At 40.4% G+C, this 15,516-nt stretch overlaps 1 protein-coding gene across 2 annotated transcripts in view; it reads right to left on the reverse strand.

Moving 5' to 3' along the window:
- The window catches only part of CBL (Cbl proto-oncogene), a 63,033-nt gene that overhangs the window by 32,925 nt on the left and 14,592 nt on the right, over positions 1 to 15,516 (reverse strand). The window lies entirely within an intron of this gene.

The raw sequence follows: 15,516 nt of genomic DNA on the forward strand, positions 1-15,516 counted from the left end.
AGCTAGAAGGTACACTCAGATGCTCTGCAGGAAGCAGCTCTCTCTTTAATAGTAGTCTCACAAGTTTAGAGAGTCTTATTTAGACATATTACAACATCCAAGATTTATGTTAAAGTAGAACAAACACACTGACCATATGGTTCTAGATGCCGCAAGTCTCTGTACAGTTTTCTTTATTGTACAGAGGTTGGGTAAAAGACACCTGAACAAGCATACAATTAGAGGGGAATATAGATTCACTTATTAAAGTGCACCTTGCTTTAGTGGTGCAGTACGATTTCAGAAGGCGGGGCAAGTGCAGGGAACTTACATTAACATTCAGCAGCGTCAGTAACTCAACCTTGCATTTTTAGACAGCTGGGCTGCCTCTGCAAAAGTGAGAATTTTACTGGCAGCATTTCTAAGAAAGGAAGATTATCAGTGAAAGTCTGAAATATATGCCAAATGTGGCAGTACATAAAGATATTGGCTGATGAGGTACTGCTCACTAGTTGAATCATGTTTGTAACCAAGTAAATAGTGGAAGTTTCATATAATTGAAATCAAGTTACAAGTATTAAGTGATACACAAAGAAAAGTTCTGAAGGTTTATTTTTAATGCAATGTATCTCCTTTCAGCTGTTTGAGAGTTTCACATACTGCATTCAACAACATACATAAAACTGTAAAAATGTTAGGTCACAAGTACTCAAAAGATAGTGAAAAGTACTTCATAGCCCCCACAAAGCATAAAATTTTCAAAAGCACCAAAGTAACTCAGGTGCCTGGGACTTAAGCTTCTAAACCACTCAGGTGCTTCTGAAAAATTTCCTCATTTCCATTGGGTAAAAATATATACTCCTACAAAAGTTTTCATGCTTTCTACAGCAGGCCAGAAGAACCAAGTATAGCTAGACTCTGTAAACCAGATGCCTTCCTACATGCTACCAGGGGCAATGGGACTTGGTTTGAGTCCATAAAGAACGGTTTGGTTTGGATCTCTATTAACGATCATGATGGGTTCTTTTGCTGACAGACCCTAAAAACTGTAATCAGACATGGGACATAATGAGTTAAGGGGCCCCAGCCATGCAACCTGTTCCCTCCGACTGCCCACTGAGTTTACTGATCTTCATCAGATGGTACACAGCATCTTTTTGACCAAATGCATGATTAAAGACATGTATCTGTTTACATCATACATTGGAGCAGCGAGTGGAGGAAAGGGGTGCTTGTACTGTTCAGTGTGAATCTGCATTTTATCGAGGATATGCCCAGTTGCTAGAGAAGAGCATGTAACCAATTGAATAAATAAAAGCAAATGGAAAGTGAAGGACTGAACCAACAACATGGTCAGTTTCGCCACAGTCTGACATGGAAGAATTGACCAAACTAACTCAAACCATCAGCAAATACAGGGAACCTTCTTGTAAAGTTAAGTGTAAATTGTAACAGGAAAAGCGGTATCTCACCTCACTGCACGTCACTGATGGAAAGAGTTTCCAGGAAAGTAACACCATAAAGTTGAGCAAGATGATTAGATGAGCTAGCTTGGTAACGCTAGATTTCTGCTACTAAAGCAGCACAGTTTATAAGTATGGCTCAGGACATACACACTGCAGTTTATGAAGGGTTGGGGGGAAATTAATATCCCCAAAGACTATTGACCTCCCTGTGGCTGGCAGGCAGGGTTATGAATGTTTGAATAGGATCTTGACAGGCTTAGGGGTGAATAACAAAGGCCTTGGAGCTGAATAAAGTTAAGTTTCAACACTTTTCAATTCTACTCTCAAATTCTGATCTACAAATTGTTTCCAAAACAATTCTACCAAGGCCTAGGGATTTATAATTTCAGCTGCAGTCGAAGTTATTGTCACTTTCAGACAAGCATCATTTAAATCATCAAAATGAGAGAAGGGAGGAGGAGCCCTTTTAACAGCTTCTCTGAAGAGCGTACTGAAACTTGCCATTCTTTGACATGTGGTGACCAACTGCTGAAATATATCAACCACCAGTGTTCTGCAATTCCCCAAAAAGTTACAGAAAGAAATTAAAAGTTACATCACCTTTGTAAAGAAATAATGACCCAAATATATGTTCGCAGTTTATGGCATATCAAAGATTTGGTTGTAACTTATTTTTAGTATTGGTAACACTGGCAACTCCCACCCTCACTGCTGCTTCAAACACAAAATCAAATAGAAAATATTCATCCAAAACAACTGGAAATGACAGTGGCAACTTGGGTTCTGCTGATAAAGAGAAAAATTTTCAAAAGCACCTAAGCGACTAAAGTGTGTAAGTCCCATTGAAAGTCAATGGGATTTAGGTATCTCACTCAGTTAGGCATTTTAGAAAACCGCACCCGCAAACATTGCAGAAGTCAGATCTCTCCACTACTCTCAGTAGATTCAACTGCAACAGTAAAACCAAGCTTCAGAAGTAAATTTGCATGATGCTTCTGTTCAGTGGTTACCATCAGGTTCAAACTGAAGTGTCTGCAAGTTAGATAGGACTCCATACTTCTGTTAGTGAGATTTTATACAGACAGACAGAGACAGAGAACAGTTGATTGCTGGAAAATTAAGCAATCTAGAGACTGAAAGAAGGAAGGTTCAAAGAACTAACAACTTCTGCACTTACTAAAAAAGCTTCAAGTATTTTATTAGCTAATAAACTTCTGCAGCTGTAGCCTGGAGCCTCCATTCTTTAGGCATGAACAGAATGTTTAAAGATAGTTTAATAATACATACAATTACACTTAAGTATTACTAAATGCAGACTGGGTAGTTGCAGTGTGAACTGTGCTTTTAGTTTTGTTCCCTTTAATAGCGTCCAGTCTCTCAAGGGGCAAGCCTCAAGTAACTTTTGTAGAGAGACTAAAAAGAAATAGCATAGTGAAATACAGTTTGATCAGATAACTGAGTAAGTCACACAATTAATATGTGCTGAGCCAGTTTTAAGCCCATGCAAGGTTTTGAAGACTGAACAGATACTCTGCTTGATTCTCCTTCTCTCCCCCCCGCCCCCCTATGGTTATGCTACTTCCTTCCCACTTAATGATTGTTTCTGCTCCACATGTCTCACAGGAAGTCAACAGGTCAATCAAGTACTTCCAGTCCTACTGAAATCCTTCACTGTGGCCTCTCTATGGGCCTCAGCTTCTCCCAGTTTGGTTTTCTGATGCTGGTCCCCTCTGACCTGTAGCAGGCTGGTCCTTTCCGGTTTCCTGTTTGTTGGATGAAAGCACTTTTCCACTGTAAGAGCTCAGTCTTGCAGAACAGTCAATAGTAGAGGCAGACTTTAATCTCAGTGGTTTTTTTAAGTTACATTTTACGCTTATTTAAATTCCACAGAGTTACAAAAAACCCACCTCTTTGCACAAATAGCCAATGAGGGCTGCAGTTCATAAACTGCCTTTTATACAAGCCTTCCTAAAACTAAGGTATCGCTATCCTCTTGCTACTTTCTTCCAATACTCCCTCAGTGCTAACAAGAGCCTGGCACTGGTGTAACATCATGTTTCGCGTGCAGCAGTCTGCACCAGGAAGACTGTTCCAGAGGATGATTTATACAGTTTGCACTGCTACGCACAGCTATAATGCTAAAATAGTTTGAAGTGTGCATACAATACTATCATCCCAGGAAGCTTACTCCATTGAAAGTGCACCAACGTTCCTGCAGCATGAAAGGAGTTAAAGGATGCAGCATAAGGTTAAGCACCTTAATTGATTAGTCTCGTTAGAGTTGGTATGGCAACACCCATTTTTTCATGTTCTCTGTGTATATGTATATCTTCCTACTGTATTTTCCACTGCACGCATCCGATGAAGTGGGTTTTAGCCCACGAAAGCTTATGCCCAAATAAATTTGTTAGTCTCTAAGGTGCCACAAGTACTCCTGTTCTTTTAGCATAAGATTAGCCAATTCCAGAGCTCTTCATTTCTCCTTTTTGAAATTTTCTTTTAGACTTAACAGTTGCTTACAGCCTAATTTTCAGAGGAGCTTAAGCATCTGCAGCTTCCACAGAGGTACACTGGGGTTGTGAGTGCTCAGCAGCGCTGAAAATTGCACTCCGATTACCCACCAAGGGACATTAAAGTACTTACCAAGTTCAGCAGCTTCAATAAACAGAGGGCATTTTTACATGTAGCAATGTTCAAGTTCACATAAAAATGTAATATGTACTTACAATACCAACGTTGGCTGTCACATAAAATCTAAACTAAAAATAACTTGATTTACATCATAATTACAACGTATTTTAGAATAAAATTCTCTTTAAAGTCATTTCATGAAATTGGCAACAAACTTTGAGGCTGGCAGAGATCATAAGTCAATAATTCTGACCTGAGAGTATGGTTCTCTGGGAGGAAACAATTGTGAGGAGCAAAACCAAGTTATTGTACAACTCCTGTCTACGCAAAACTGAAAGGGAAAGGGGAGGCTCCATATTTTAAGTGGAACATTAAAAAGGGGCATGACCTGGAAAGGTGGCTAATGACAACCAATTAGAAGCAATGAATAAAGAGGTGCTTTTGAAAAAGCTCCAGAAAAGAAGCCTGACAAAATGCTGGAAGAGTCTGATCTCCAAATACTAAGTTCTTTAATGGATTTTTAAAGGCAATGAAGGCTCTTGAAAAGAAAAAGAAAAAAACCTGATGCAATTCTAAAACAAAGATTTATTAGCTCCTTATTTATATTGTGAGGAAGACACAGCTACATATACTGGGGACAGCCCATCTAGTTGATTTCCTTCCTGCAAGCATTTTGTTTACACAATACAAGGGTCCATCATCAAAAAGGATGGCTAGAAAACCAGAAGAACATTTAACCAAACAAAAAGGTAACAGCACTTTCCAGTCAGTCATTGTGCTATTCCCCAATATTACTAAAGATTTGCATATTAAACAGCTTCTTGCAGCGCAGCTGCTCCTGCTCAGTTTTGAAATACTGCTATGCAAGTATCGAATGCCGTCTTGAACGTGTGCCATTTTCTCTGCTTCCATAGAAGAATATGCGATGTTCAAGTTCATTGATAATTATTTCACTGGTTGGGAAGTTCTTGCCTGCTCTTTCACAGTTTTGCTTAAACAGCTCTTTGGTAAGAATTTAGTCATCACTTTACATGTCCAAATAACTAATAGTTGACTTATCCTCAATATTCCTGTGAGACAAGGTGGCGTTTTCCCCATTTTACAGATGGGAAAGCTGAGGCAGAGATGATGTGACCTGGCAAAGGCCACACAGCAAGTTAGTGGTCAAGTACAATCACAACTCTTTCCAGTTCCTAACTGCATGTTCATTCCTCCAGAATATGAGGTACTTCTGGCAAGTACTGCAAGAAACTCTGCAGTTCTCAAGGGATTTAGATCAGCACCACACAATGAACACTAGATGGCATTTATAAAAAGAAGTCTCAACAAGTAATATGGGTATGCAGCAGCACACACTCAAGTTTAGAACTGCTGCATCCAAAAAGTACTGTGTCTTTTTGGGTGCTGTAAACATTGGCTACGTGTGCTGTTAACTCAAACTCTGCTGTGCTTAATATCATGCACAGCAATTTTAAGTAGTCAGTTGGACTACTTAATATGTTTGGACAAGTATAGAGAAGTTAGTCTAGAATTTTTTTTTAGGAATTAAGCTATGTTGCAATTTGATATTTTGACAATTTAAGAAGTCAAACATTTGAAATGGCTTTTTTTAAACCTCTAACATGCAAGTGTGTGAAATGCACTTTACAGATGCCACCAAAATGGGAGGCTATCACATAGCCCATACCCTGTCATATTTTACTGCTTATATCCCAGACATTAACAGTCAGTCAGACTCAGATAAATGGCTGCACAGAATTCCGGGAAGAATAGGAGTATGCCATCCCCTACCACTGGGTCAGCCAACAACTGTGCTCTTCTAACTGACCCTTCACACAAATGCTGAGTAGGAATGCTTAAAGAGAGCCTGAGATGACATTTATAACTCAGTGGCAGCTTCAGAGTCCTCTGCACACAGTAATCAGTTTTAAAAATAGATACAACGGAACTACTTTCAACAAAGCTTCCAGCGCAGGAAGTGAATGACATTCCATTTAACTACTACTGACTCAACAGCACAAGTCACCTCCAGAGTAATGTTGAGCCACTGATCTTTAAAATTAGAAGTACTTCCACAGGCTGCTGTATTACTAGTACTATCCACCAAGATAGACGTTTAAGGGTTTGTCTACACTGGCACTTTGTCGGCAAAACTTTTGTCATTCAGGGGTGTTAAAACACACACACCCCCCCGAAGGACAAAAGTTTTATGCCAGTGGGAACAATGCTTTGTCAGCAGAAGCACTCTCCTGCCAACAAAGCTGCTGCCGGTCGTGGGGGGTGGAAGTTCTTTATCGGCAGGAGAGCTCTCTCCTGCCGACAACAGCAGCTACCCTGCGCGCCTTTTAGCGGCGCAGGTTTAGTGGTACAGCCGTGTTGCTAAAAGCCTTGTAGTGAAGCCATAGCCTTAGAACCAGCAGATTATATGCCCATGTTATACCATTTTGAAGGAGTCAACTAACATCGCATTGATTTTGTGGATTGATTCTTTAAGGCACCAATGAGAAAAGGGGATCTGGCACGTTAATTAGATGCAATAAACCTGCTATCAAGAAAAGGTATAGCTCAAAATACTCTCTCCACTTTCTTGTAAAGTTTTCACAAAAGATACATTTAAAGTTGAATATTCATTGTTCCATTCTGTGTACAGTTATAGAAAGCAGTTAGTAACAATTTGTTCTGCATTTGTTCCTTCTGATCACATGCTCGTTTTTTGTGCCGGACAAGACTTGAAGGGGGGACATTTAACAAGCGTAACACTTTTTATTTCGATTCCCTTTTCATACAACCCCCTTTTCATTGCGGTCACCAATTTCCATAGTTGTAAGGAATCTTAGTTTAATAGCAGGTCTCTGGCTAAAAAAAGTGACTGTTTACTAGTTCAAAGCTTTGTCTTTATGCACAGCGTTCAAAACCTTAACACCTATAATGCATGTGTTTTAGTGCGGTTGGAAAAAAGCACTCAAAAATAAAAGCTACAGATAGCCCCACTGAGCGTTTAATTATAGCTTCCTAAGTTCTGTTTCAAAAGACTACAAAAATTTAGGCTAATGCCTTTAATTTTACATATGTGCAAATAAAATAAACTTTCTAGAGAAACGCATATTAAATACATTTATCCCTATACATGCATGCACCCTTTCAATTCACAGTCTCCTAAAGCAATCCAAGAAACTGTATAAACAGCAACACTGAAATGCAACTCTCTATTGGGGTACAGGGCAACAACTCCCTTAACATATTACACAAAATACCGTGAAACGATGGAGGTGAGAAAATTTTGGCTCACACGTTATGTTTATGCATAAGGACATGAGGTATCTGGAGCCTACACAGGACATCAGCTTCTAATGACTCCTGAACAACCCAGTATTCTAACCATAACATTGGATTGGCTTTGCCTGGAAGAACAAGCTCAGCTCCTGACCTTCTAATCCGGATGTTTAGATCACTTTGAACAGGCCACTTTGTGCTTTCTATGGTGAAGAGAAAAAAAACGTATCACCAGTTCATTTCTGCTGGATTTGGATATTTAAAATGCTTAATTATACAAGTGCTGAAGAGTCAGTGTTTAAAAAGACTAAATCAGAGACTAGACTAGGGAGTTCAACACTTCCTCAGAGGATTTGCAAGGATAAAGGACAATAGCATATCTAGTTAACAAATGTATTCCTTTATGGTGATCTCTGAATTATAATAGCAAGACTTGACCTCTGACGCTTGTATTATCAACACTCCTCAATATACCTATCTTCGGCCACTTACCCTCTGAATTACAGTTGGAACTATACCACAATGGAGTCTTGGTGACTATGGCCTGGTCCACACTAACCCCCCACTTCGGACTAAGGTACGCAAATTCAGCTACGTTAATAACGTGGCTGAATTCGAAGTACCTTAGTCCGAACTTAACGTGGGTCCAGACACGGCAGGCAGGCTCCCCCGTCGATGCCGCGTACTCCTCTCGCTGAGCTGGAGTACCGGCGTCAACGGCAAGCACTTCCAGGATCGATCCGGGATCGATTTATCGCGTCTAGACAAGACGCGATAAATCGATCCCAGAAGATCGATTGCTTACATCCGGACCAGGAAGTAAGTATAGACGTACCCTATGTGTTACAATGCAATAAGTCATTATAGCTAAAATCAATTCTGGATCATCTTCTCCCTCCCCACCCAAACCCCTCCACTTTCAATTCAAATAGGGTTCTCCTATTCCTGCCCAAAGCTTCTCCAGATTCTCAATCTTTTCTGCCCTCCCTTGAACTTGGGGATGGGTAGAATCTCCTTGTTCTTGCACGATACCATTAACAGAGTGCCTGAGGGAGGCAAGCGTCATGCTTTCATTGAAAAGTTTCTTTGTCCAACTCCACTCTTAAAACCTCCAAACAACTGAAGACAAAACATTTTGCTACAAGGATAAAAATTCCCAAAGACTTTAAATCTACTTTAGGTCTTTGAATGCAAAGGCCTTGGCTACACTGGTGCTGTACAGCGCTGCAACTTGCTGCGCTCAGGGGTGTGAAAACGCCCCACCCCGAGCGCAGCGAGTACGGCGCTGTAAAGCACCAGTGTAATCAGAGCCTGCAGCGCTGCACGCTCGCTCACAGCGCTGCAAGCTATTCCCCTCGGAGAGGTGGAGTACATACAGCGCTGCGAGAGCTCTCTCACAGCGCGACTACACTTGCGCTTCACAGCGCTGCAGCGCTGTGAAGTCCCGAGTGTAGCCAAGGCCAAAGAATCAAGATGGCACAGAAACCTAGCGCCTGTGTCGGCCTACAGTCCTCCCCCTGCACTAGGTTTGGAATCAACAATCCATTTTTCTTCATCATACTTTTCAAAAAACACACAACTCTGCCACCACCATCACTATACTTCTAGCCACGCTTTTTAGAGACAACCAGTGGTCAATGAATCACACAGCCAAATCAGTGGTACGCTAACTGAAAATGCAACCTTATCGCCATTTCATGAAGAAAGCAAAATGTCTGCAGGCTCATGAATTTGTTCGATAGCTCACAAGGTAGTGTTTCAAAATGTTAGAAAGGAGCCGTTCTGGTTGAGCGTACCACCTTTCCGGAAGCTCAGCCAATTCTTCAGCAGCATCCTATCAGGCTGAAGTAAACTTCACCTAGCAAAGGCACAATCTGTTGTCAAACTGAGACGTACCTTGCAGCACAGTCCAAAACATGATACAATGCCCCACAAAAGTAGTTAAGATGTACAAAATACAGATGTTAGACAGCTAACTGCACAGGTTCAAACCCCAAGAAATTGATCAACATTTTAACCAATGTTTGTGATAAACTGGATGATTGCTTCTGCAGTGGCAGCCATAAAACTAGAGTCCATGAGGTAAACTAATTTCCTAGAAAACTTAGTTTAGACTCAGATACACAGAAGAAACACATCCAGAGAGATCAAAATCCCATCTATTTATTACTGTGTTATAGTCCAAAAGCTCAATTTCACTTATAACATTGCATCTGCATGAAAATATTATTTATAATGGGAGGAAAGTGAAAATAATGAAAGTTTATGCTATTCCATTGGCACGAGCTGTAATTGGTTACAGTTTTGAATATGAAATTCAACACCTAATCTCTCTATTAAAGCCCAAATGTAAGGAACAGATTAATATTTCCCCCAGAAATGTAAATGGTAATGGTTTCTCCTTGCAAGCAGGCAATTAGGGCTTATATGCTGCAGCTTGGCAAGGAAGCCTTTCTTGTGGACGGCCTTTGAGTCTGCTCTTGTCTTTAAGATGTTCTCATTTAAATGCAGATGTAGGCTCCACAAGTATTGTAGTGTTATGGGTTTTCTTTTTTTCTTTTTCCTTTTTCTTTCTTTTTGAAGTGTTAGCTGCATCAGAAGGAAGTGACAGAAGGAGGGCTCTTTCGCACCTCATTCATTAGCTGTGTCCCCCCCTCAGCATTCTTTCCCATTCCCCATGAGTGTTAGGAGACAAGTCCATTGGTCCAGTCAGAAGTTTTCTTGTTGGACTTTTTGTGGGTCAGAATCTAAGAATCAATGGTTTAAAGCAAACAAACTAAGCTTTTTTATATCTTTCTGTGGGGTCTGTTTCCTTCCCCTTTTAGACACATGTAAGTACTCTCCTTTACAAAAGACAGTAAATATCTACAGCTTTCTTCCTGCATGGATTAGTAATTCTATACCCTGGAGCAAGCGTAGAGTATGAAATCCTACTGAGGCAGCATCACCTAAGTCTTGCTGTCAGACGGCATGACAATTAAACATGTTCCAACTTCTCAAGTCAGCAACGTGATGTTAAATTCAGAGAATTTTAGCATCATCAGCACATGATCTATCAATATATATTTTTACACAGAAGAGCAGGGGGTTTTTTTAGTTAACGTACCTTAACCATATAGCCTACCTATGCAAATAGCAAAAAGAAAGCAAATAATATTTAAGTTATTTAACACTTCATCTACAGTCGCCTTCTCAACTTCTAATGCTTCCTTTCCACCGCAGAGTCTATATATATCTCCATCCTCAGCCACGGAGAGACTATGGTCTGGTCCACATCTAAAGTTTAGGTCAACCCCTGAGAGATTTCAGAGTAGCAGCCGTGTTAGTCTGTATGTTCCATTCTATATGCATCCGAAGAAGTGGGCTGTAGTCCACGACAGCTTATGCTCTAATAAATTTGTTAGTCTCTAAGGTGCCACAAGTACCCCTGAGAGATGATGTTAAACTGACTTAATCCCTGGTGCAGGCACTGCTAGGTCAGAGGAAGATTTTTTTGTCAATCTAGCTATCGCCTCTTTACTACAGTGACGGAAAACCCCCTTTTGTCTACACTACAGTGTGTCACTTGTATTAGACATGGTTTGAAGGCTGAATTTTGTTTAAAAAGATAAAATGGAAATTATATCTGCAGTAGACTGTCCTATCAACTGATTCAGAGGATAGAAGCAGCCCATTTCCACCACTTAGAGAAGATATTAATACCCAGCAAATTGAGACACTTCATATCTATATTTATGGACGAGTAAATTATTTGCCTTTCCTATATTCTCAACCAAGCAAGATATTAGATAACTGCAAAAAGATAGTTCATTAATGGACATTTCTAGTTTACACAGCAAGGGGAGTTTATGAATAGCAACTCTTGTGTAAACTATAGCTTTCATTTCTACAACAGGTAGCTGTAACTTTCTGTGATAAAAATAAAAGCATTCCAACATGAACTGCAGTTAACGTGAGTTAAAACTATACCATGAACAGTTAAGCAAGTTCAGCATTGCCATGAAGAGGTACTATTGTATTAGATTAACTGGAACCACTAAACCTTGCATTGCTGCAGGAAATGCACTTTGTTTTGTTACCACCTTCCAAATAAAAGGAACATGAATGTTTTGGTGTGCGCTTCCATGCTTGTCTAGCCCCCAGAGAAGCAGTACATTTGCTATTGTGTATACAAATTAGGCATTCAGGGTTAAAGCTGTTAATAACACAAATGTACGATACCCCAGCTTTCTTTACTCTCCTGGGTCCCATATGTCCAGATATATAACTTGCAGCCCACTAGGTGTTCATTACACAATTCAGTCTATTTCAAACACAGTCACTTCAAGAGGATTCCACACACACACACACACACAAAAGAAGGGAGACATATGGGAACACACACTGCAGGATGGTACAACTGATATGCCCTTTTTCCTTCTATCACTACAAGTAAAATTCTCATTCTTCCACCTTGACTACTATAAACTTCTGTTTTGGCCTCCTTGTCACTCCTAATTGACCCCCTCCAGTCCCCACAAAATACAATTTCTAAAATTATCTTCCTTGCTTGATTCTGATCTACACTCCACTCTCTAAATCTCAATACTGGCTTCTTACCCTCTACCATGATAAGTTTAAGACCTGCCCCATTCCTACTTATCTATAGATAGCTCTCTTCACATTGCCCTTATCTGTTCTGCTCCAATTATACCAACCTTGATACCTCATTGAGTTGCTTCTCCTACAAGCATCTGAGTTTTCTTCCACATCCCCTCTATGCATGGAACAACCGTTCTGAACTCAGCCACAAAGCCTGTTGCACTCATATCCCTTATGGAGACCCACTTCTACTGTGAAATATGAGACTAAGATTGTGGGGTACCTAGGACAGGCTACATTTTTAGAAATGTATTAAAATGTGGCCAGTCACCTGGTGAACACTTTACTAGTACGATACACTCCACCCACTACTCTATTTCCAATTTTTAGATTAAGCTCCGTCTTTTTGTTTGTGAGTGCTACTGAAAACAAATATAATCAGAAAAGTATGCCATTCTGCTAAACAATGCACTATAAACTGAAATGCCCTCCCCCCAGCCCACCATCTATGGCCCCACAAGACTCCAACTTCCCCCATCTATGACCAGGAGATATTGTATATTCAGACAGAATAGGAACTGACTTTTTTCTAAAAAATGATCAACTCCCATCCCGGGGAACTTTTTGTTGGTCAGAACACAAAGAACAAATATTAACCACAAAAATCTAGCAATCCACCCTTATTTTCCCATGGGTTTAATATGACCAAAAAATCCAGAATAAGTAAACCTTCAAAAACTACTGGTTTCCAAAATCAGGGGCCAGCAGATACTGCAAGCGTGTTTTACTGAACTCCCAAATACATAATCTGAATTTAGAAACCTGGTTCCTGACTAGCAAGTACAAACTTAACCCACATAGGCCGCACTTCCCACAACTTATTGACTATGTGCATGAGAGATGCAACATCCCCATAAGATTAAAAGTATACTTAGGGATTTCTCATTTCTAAATTGAAGCACAAACTATTGTTCATTGCTTCCATGATCAGTGCCAATTCAAAAATATTCATGGCTTTGTATCAACCACAGTTAAGTAGTGCTTGCATAGTTTAAAAAGCAGCCATGATTTTGCTGTAATCTTTAAACAGACATGTAAATTGAAGCAGAATTTAGACGACATCTTTAAAGATGTCAGCATGAAATAGCTGAGTTAAAAAAACGACACCAAATATATTAATACTGTACAACAGTTTATGGAAGCCCCAACAGCAATTTCCACTGAAGCACTTTATACCAAACCACATTGCTGCAAGCTACAAAACAGCCGTTGTAGTCCTAAGAAAAGAAAGTGCTATGAACACTGAGCATTGGAAGTCAGCTAAACCTCACCTTGGTTTTAGCCACCATAGGAGGATACGTTCTGCATAACAATTGTTAGTATACAGTGTAGAAAGGTTAAATTCCATTTGATTGATTTTCTGATCACATCTAATGGAGCCCAGACATTCAGCCACCATCCCTAAACAGAGTGTTTCTACAAGTCTATTATGATTTCCTGAACACAACAGAGGAACAGGTGCATCAAAGAAAAAGGTTAGATATAATAAATACATCAAGGGTTCATGCTCTGATCTTTGAAACTTAATTTTCTAAACCCTTAAGATGTACATTTAACCTCACTTCCTGCTACTACATTTTAAACTGAGCCAAGTTTTCATTTTACAGTAAACACTTAACAATTGGCAGCCATATTCTGCTTCTTCACAACTCTGTTGTAAGCATCATATATTGTACAGTGTACCATGAAATACAAAGTGACTCCGCACTAGATGACACATAATGAAGCTGCTCTGTAGAGTGTCAGCAAAAGACCTAAGAAACGAAAGGGAAAATGCCCATCTGGCCAAGAAAGCCAAGCATTACACTCCACAATGTGCATAAAGTCATAATGCAGCACACATCTGCAGCCACTGTAACTATTGAATGGCACATGACCAGACAGGCTCTCTTCATTTCTGCCTCAGTCCAGCTCTTGGAAGAATGCATTGGGGATCATTTTAAGTTGCTTGGGGGGGGAACCCTGTTCCTTGGTTTGGAGATCAAAAATAGTTTGAATTCAGAAAGATTAAAAAAAAAAAAAAAACTAGTTCTCTTATCATAAAGAGTGACTTATTTTGTCATTTGCCACTTAGTGTTGAATTTATTGGTAAGGGACATCTGCACAGTTTGCACACTAGTTATGCAAATGTCCAAATAATTCATTTGTTCTAAACCATGAGAAATTTTGGGGAAAGAAACAAAGTGATTGCTAAATTCAGAAGATGGGAAGGAAGATAAATGTTTAAATTGAGGACTACAGGAAACATGCAAACCAGGGTAAAGGAGAATATGGAAAGCAATAACATTTAATAGGAAAAAACAGAATGTTTTCAAACACATTATAACTGGCCAGGGCAAACAAACAAAGAAAGAACAAAATAAGAAACATCTTTCCTTGCCAAGAGGATGTATATAATGCTACCGCGTATCAAGAAGTACGAACAAGAATGCCAGACTCTTATTCAGGGTTCTTGGCTTGTTCTAAAACAGCTGATGACAAACTTCTAGAACAATTTGGGGAGCTCAGCTTATTTTTAAAGCACAATCAGTTTACCTTAAATCTCCTACGATTTTGTGGTTGATTTCCAAAATTTACAGTAATCAGTTCCTAAATGACACCTGACAGCAAGCTAGAACGCAATAATAGGCCTGATTGGAGCACACTGCTGAAAACGGAAGGTTCAACAAGCACATCTGAAAGCGTTCCCATCTGAACCAGAGAATCCATATTCTGTACACATGTGATATCTTGAGTTAGTGCCTGAATCATTCATATGTTCTAGACTATTCTAACCGACCATGCCTTTTTACCCATTGAAGAAATATGGGAAGAGTGAGAGAGCTACCATGCTCATGACTGCCCACTGGCCAAAGCAGGGGTAAGCAAGCTCACTTGCCGCAGGTGATTTTCAGTGGCACTCGCACTGTGTGGGCCCTGGCCACCGGTCCGGGGGGCTCCGCTGCTGGCCTGGGGTACCGGCGCCCTGCCAGCCGAGGTTCCGTCTGCCGGCCCCGGCCACCAGTCCAGGGGGCTCTGCCGCCGGCCCGGGGCTCTGCAGCTGGCCCCAACCTGGGGCAGTGAAAGGTACAGACAGGGGCAAGAGGGGGCGCAGCTCAGCACCCCCACCTTAAAAATTGTTGCAGCGCCACTGTGCTGGGATATTTTTAAGTCCTGATTTGCTGCTTACATCGCTATCACACCACGTGGAACAGCGCACTGCGTTTGACGTTGAGATTAGAATGTACGTGCAAGAACTGGAATCATAATTTTCTGACAGATTTCAAGATTTCCACCTATTTGGCCCAATGCTTTCTTTTCTAATTAAACCTGGTTCAAAAAAAGTGACTTGGATTGGTCTGTATTTCAGTGGATAGGTGTTGAAGATTTCAAAATGCAGCTCATTCAGTTAAAAAATTCAGAATTGTGGGCATCAAAATTTGGAGATCTGCAGAGGGCACTTGAACCTACCGAGAGAGATCATGGGGCCTCTATTCTGACCTGCTGGACGTCCCTGCCAGTGAAATTTAACTGTTTGAAGAAAATT

The sequence above is a fragment of the Malaclemys terrapin genome, chromosome 15, assembly GCF_027887155.1.
Source record: "Malaclemys terrapin pileata isolate rMalTer1 chromosome 15, rMalTer1.hap1, whole genome shotgun sequence".
NCBI classification, from domain to species: Eukaryota; Metazoa; Chordata; order Testudines; family Emydidae; genus Malaclemys; species Malaclemys terrapin.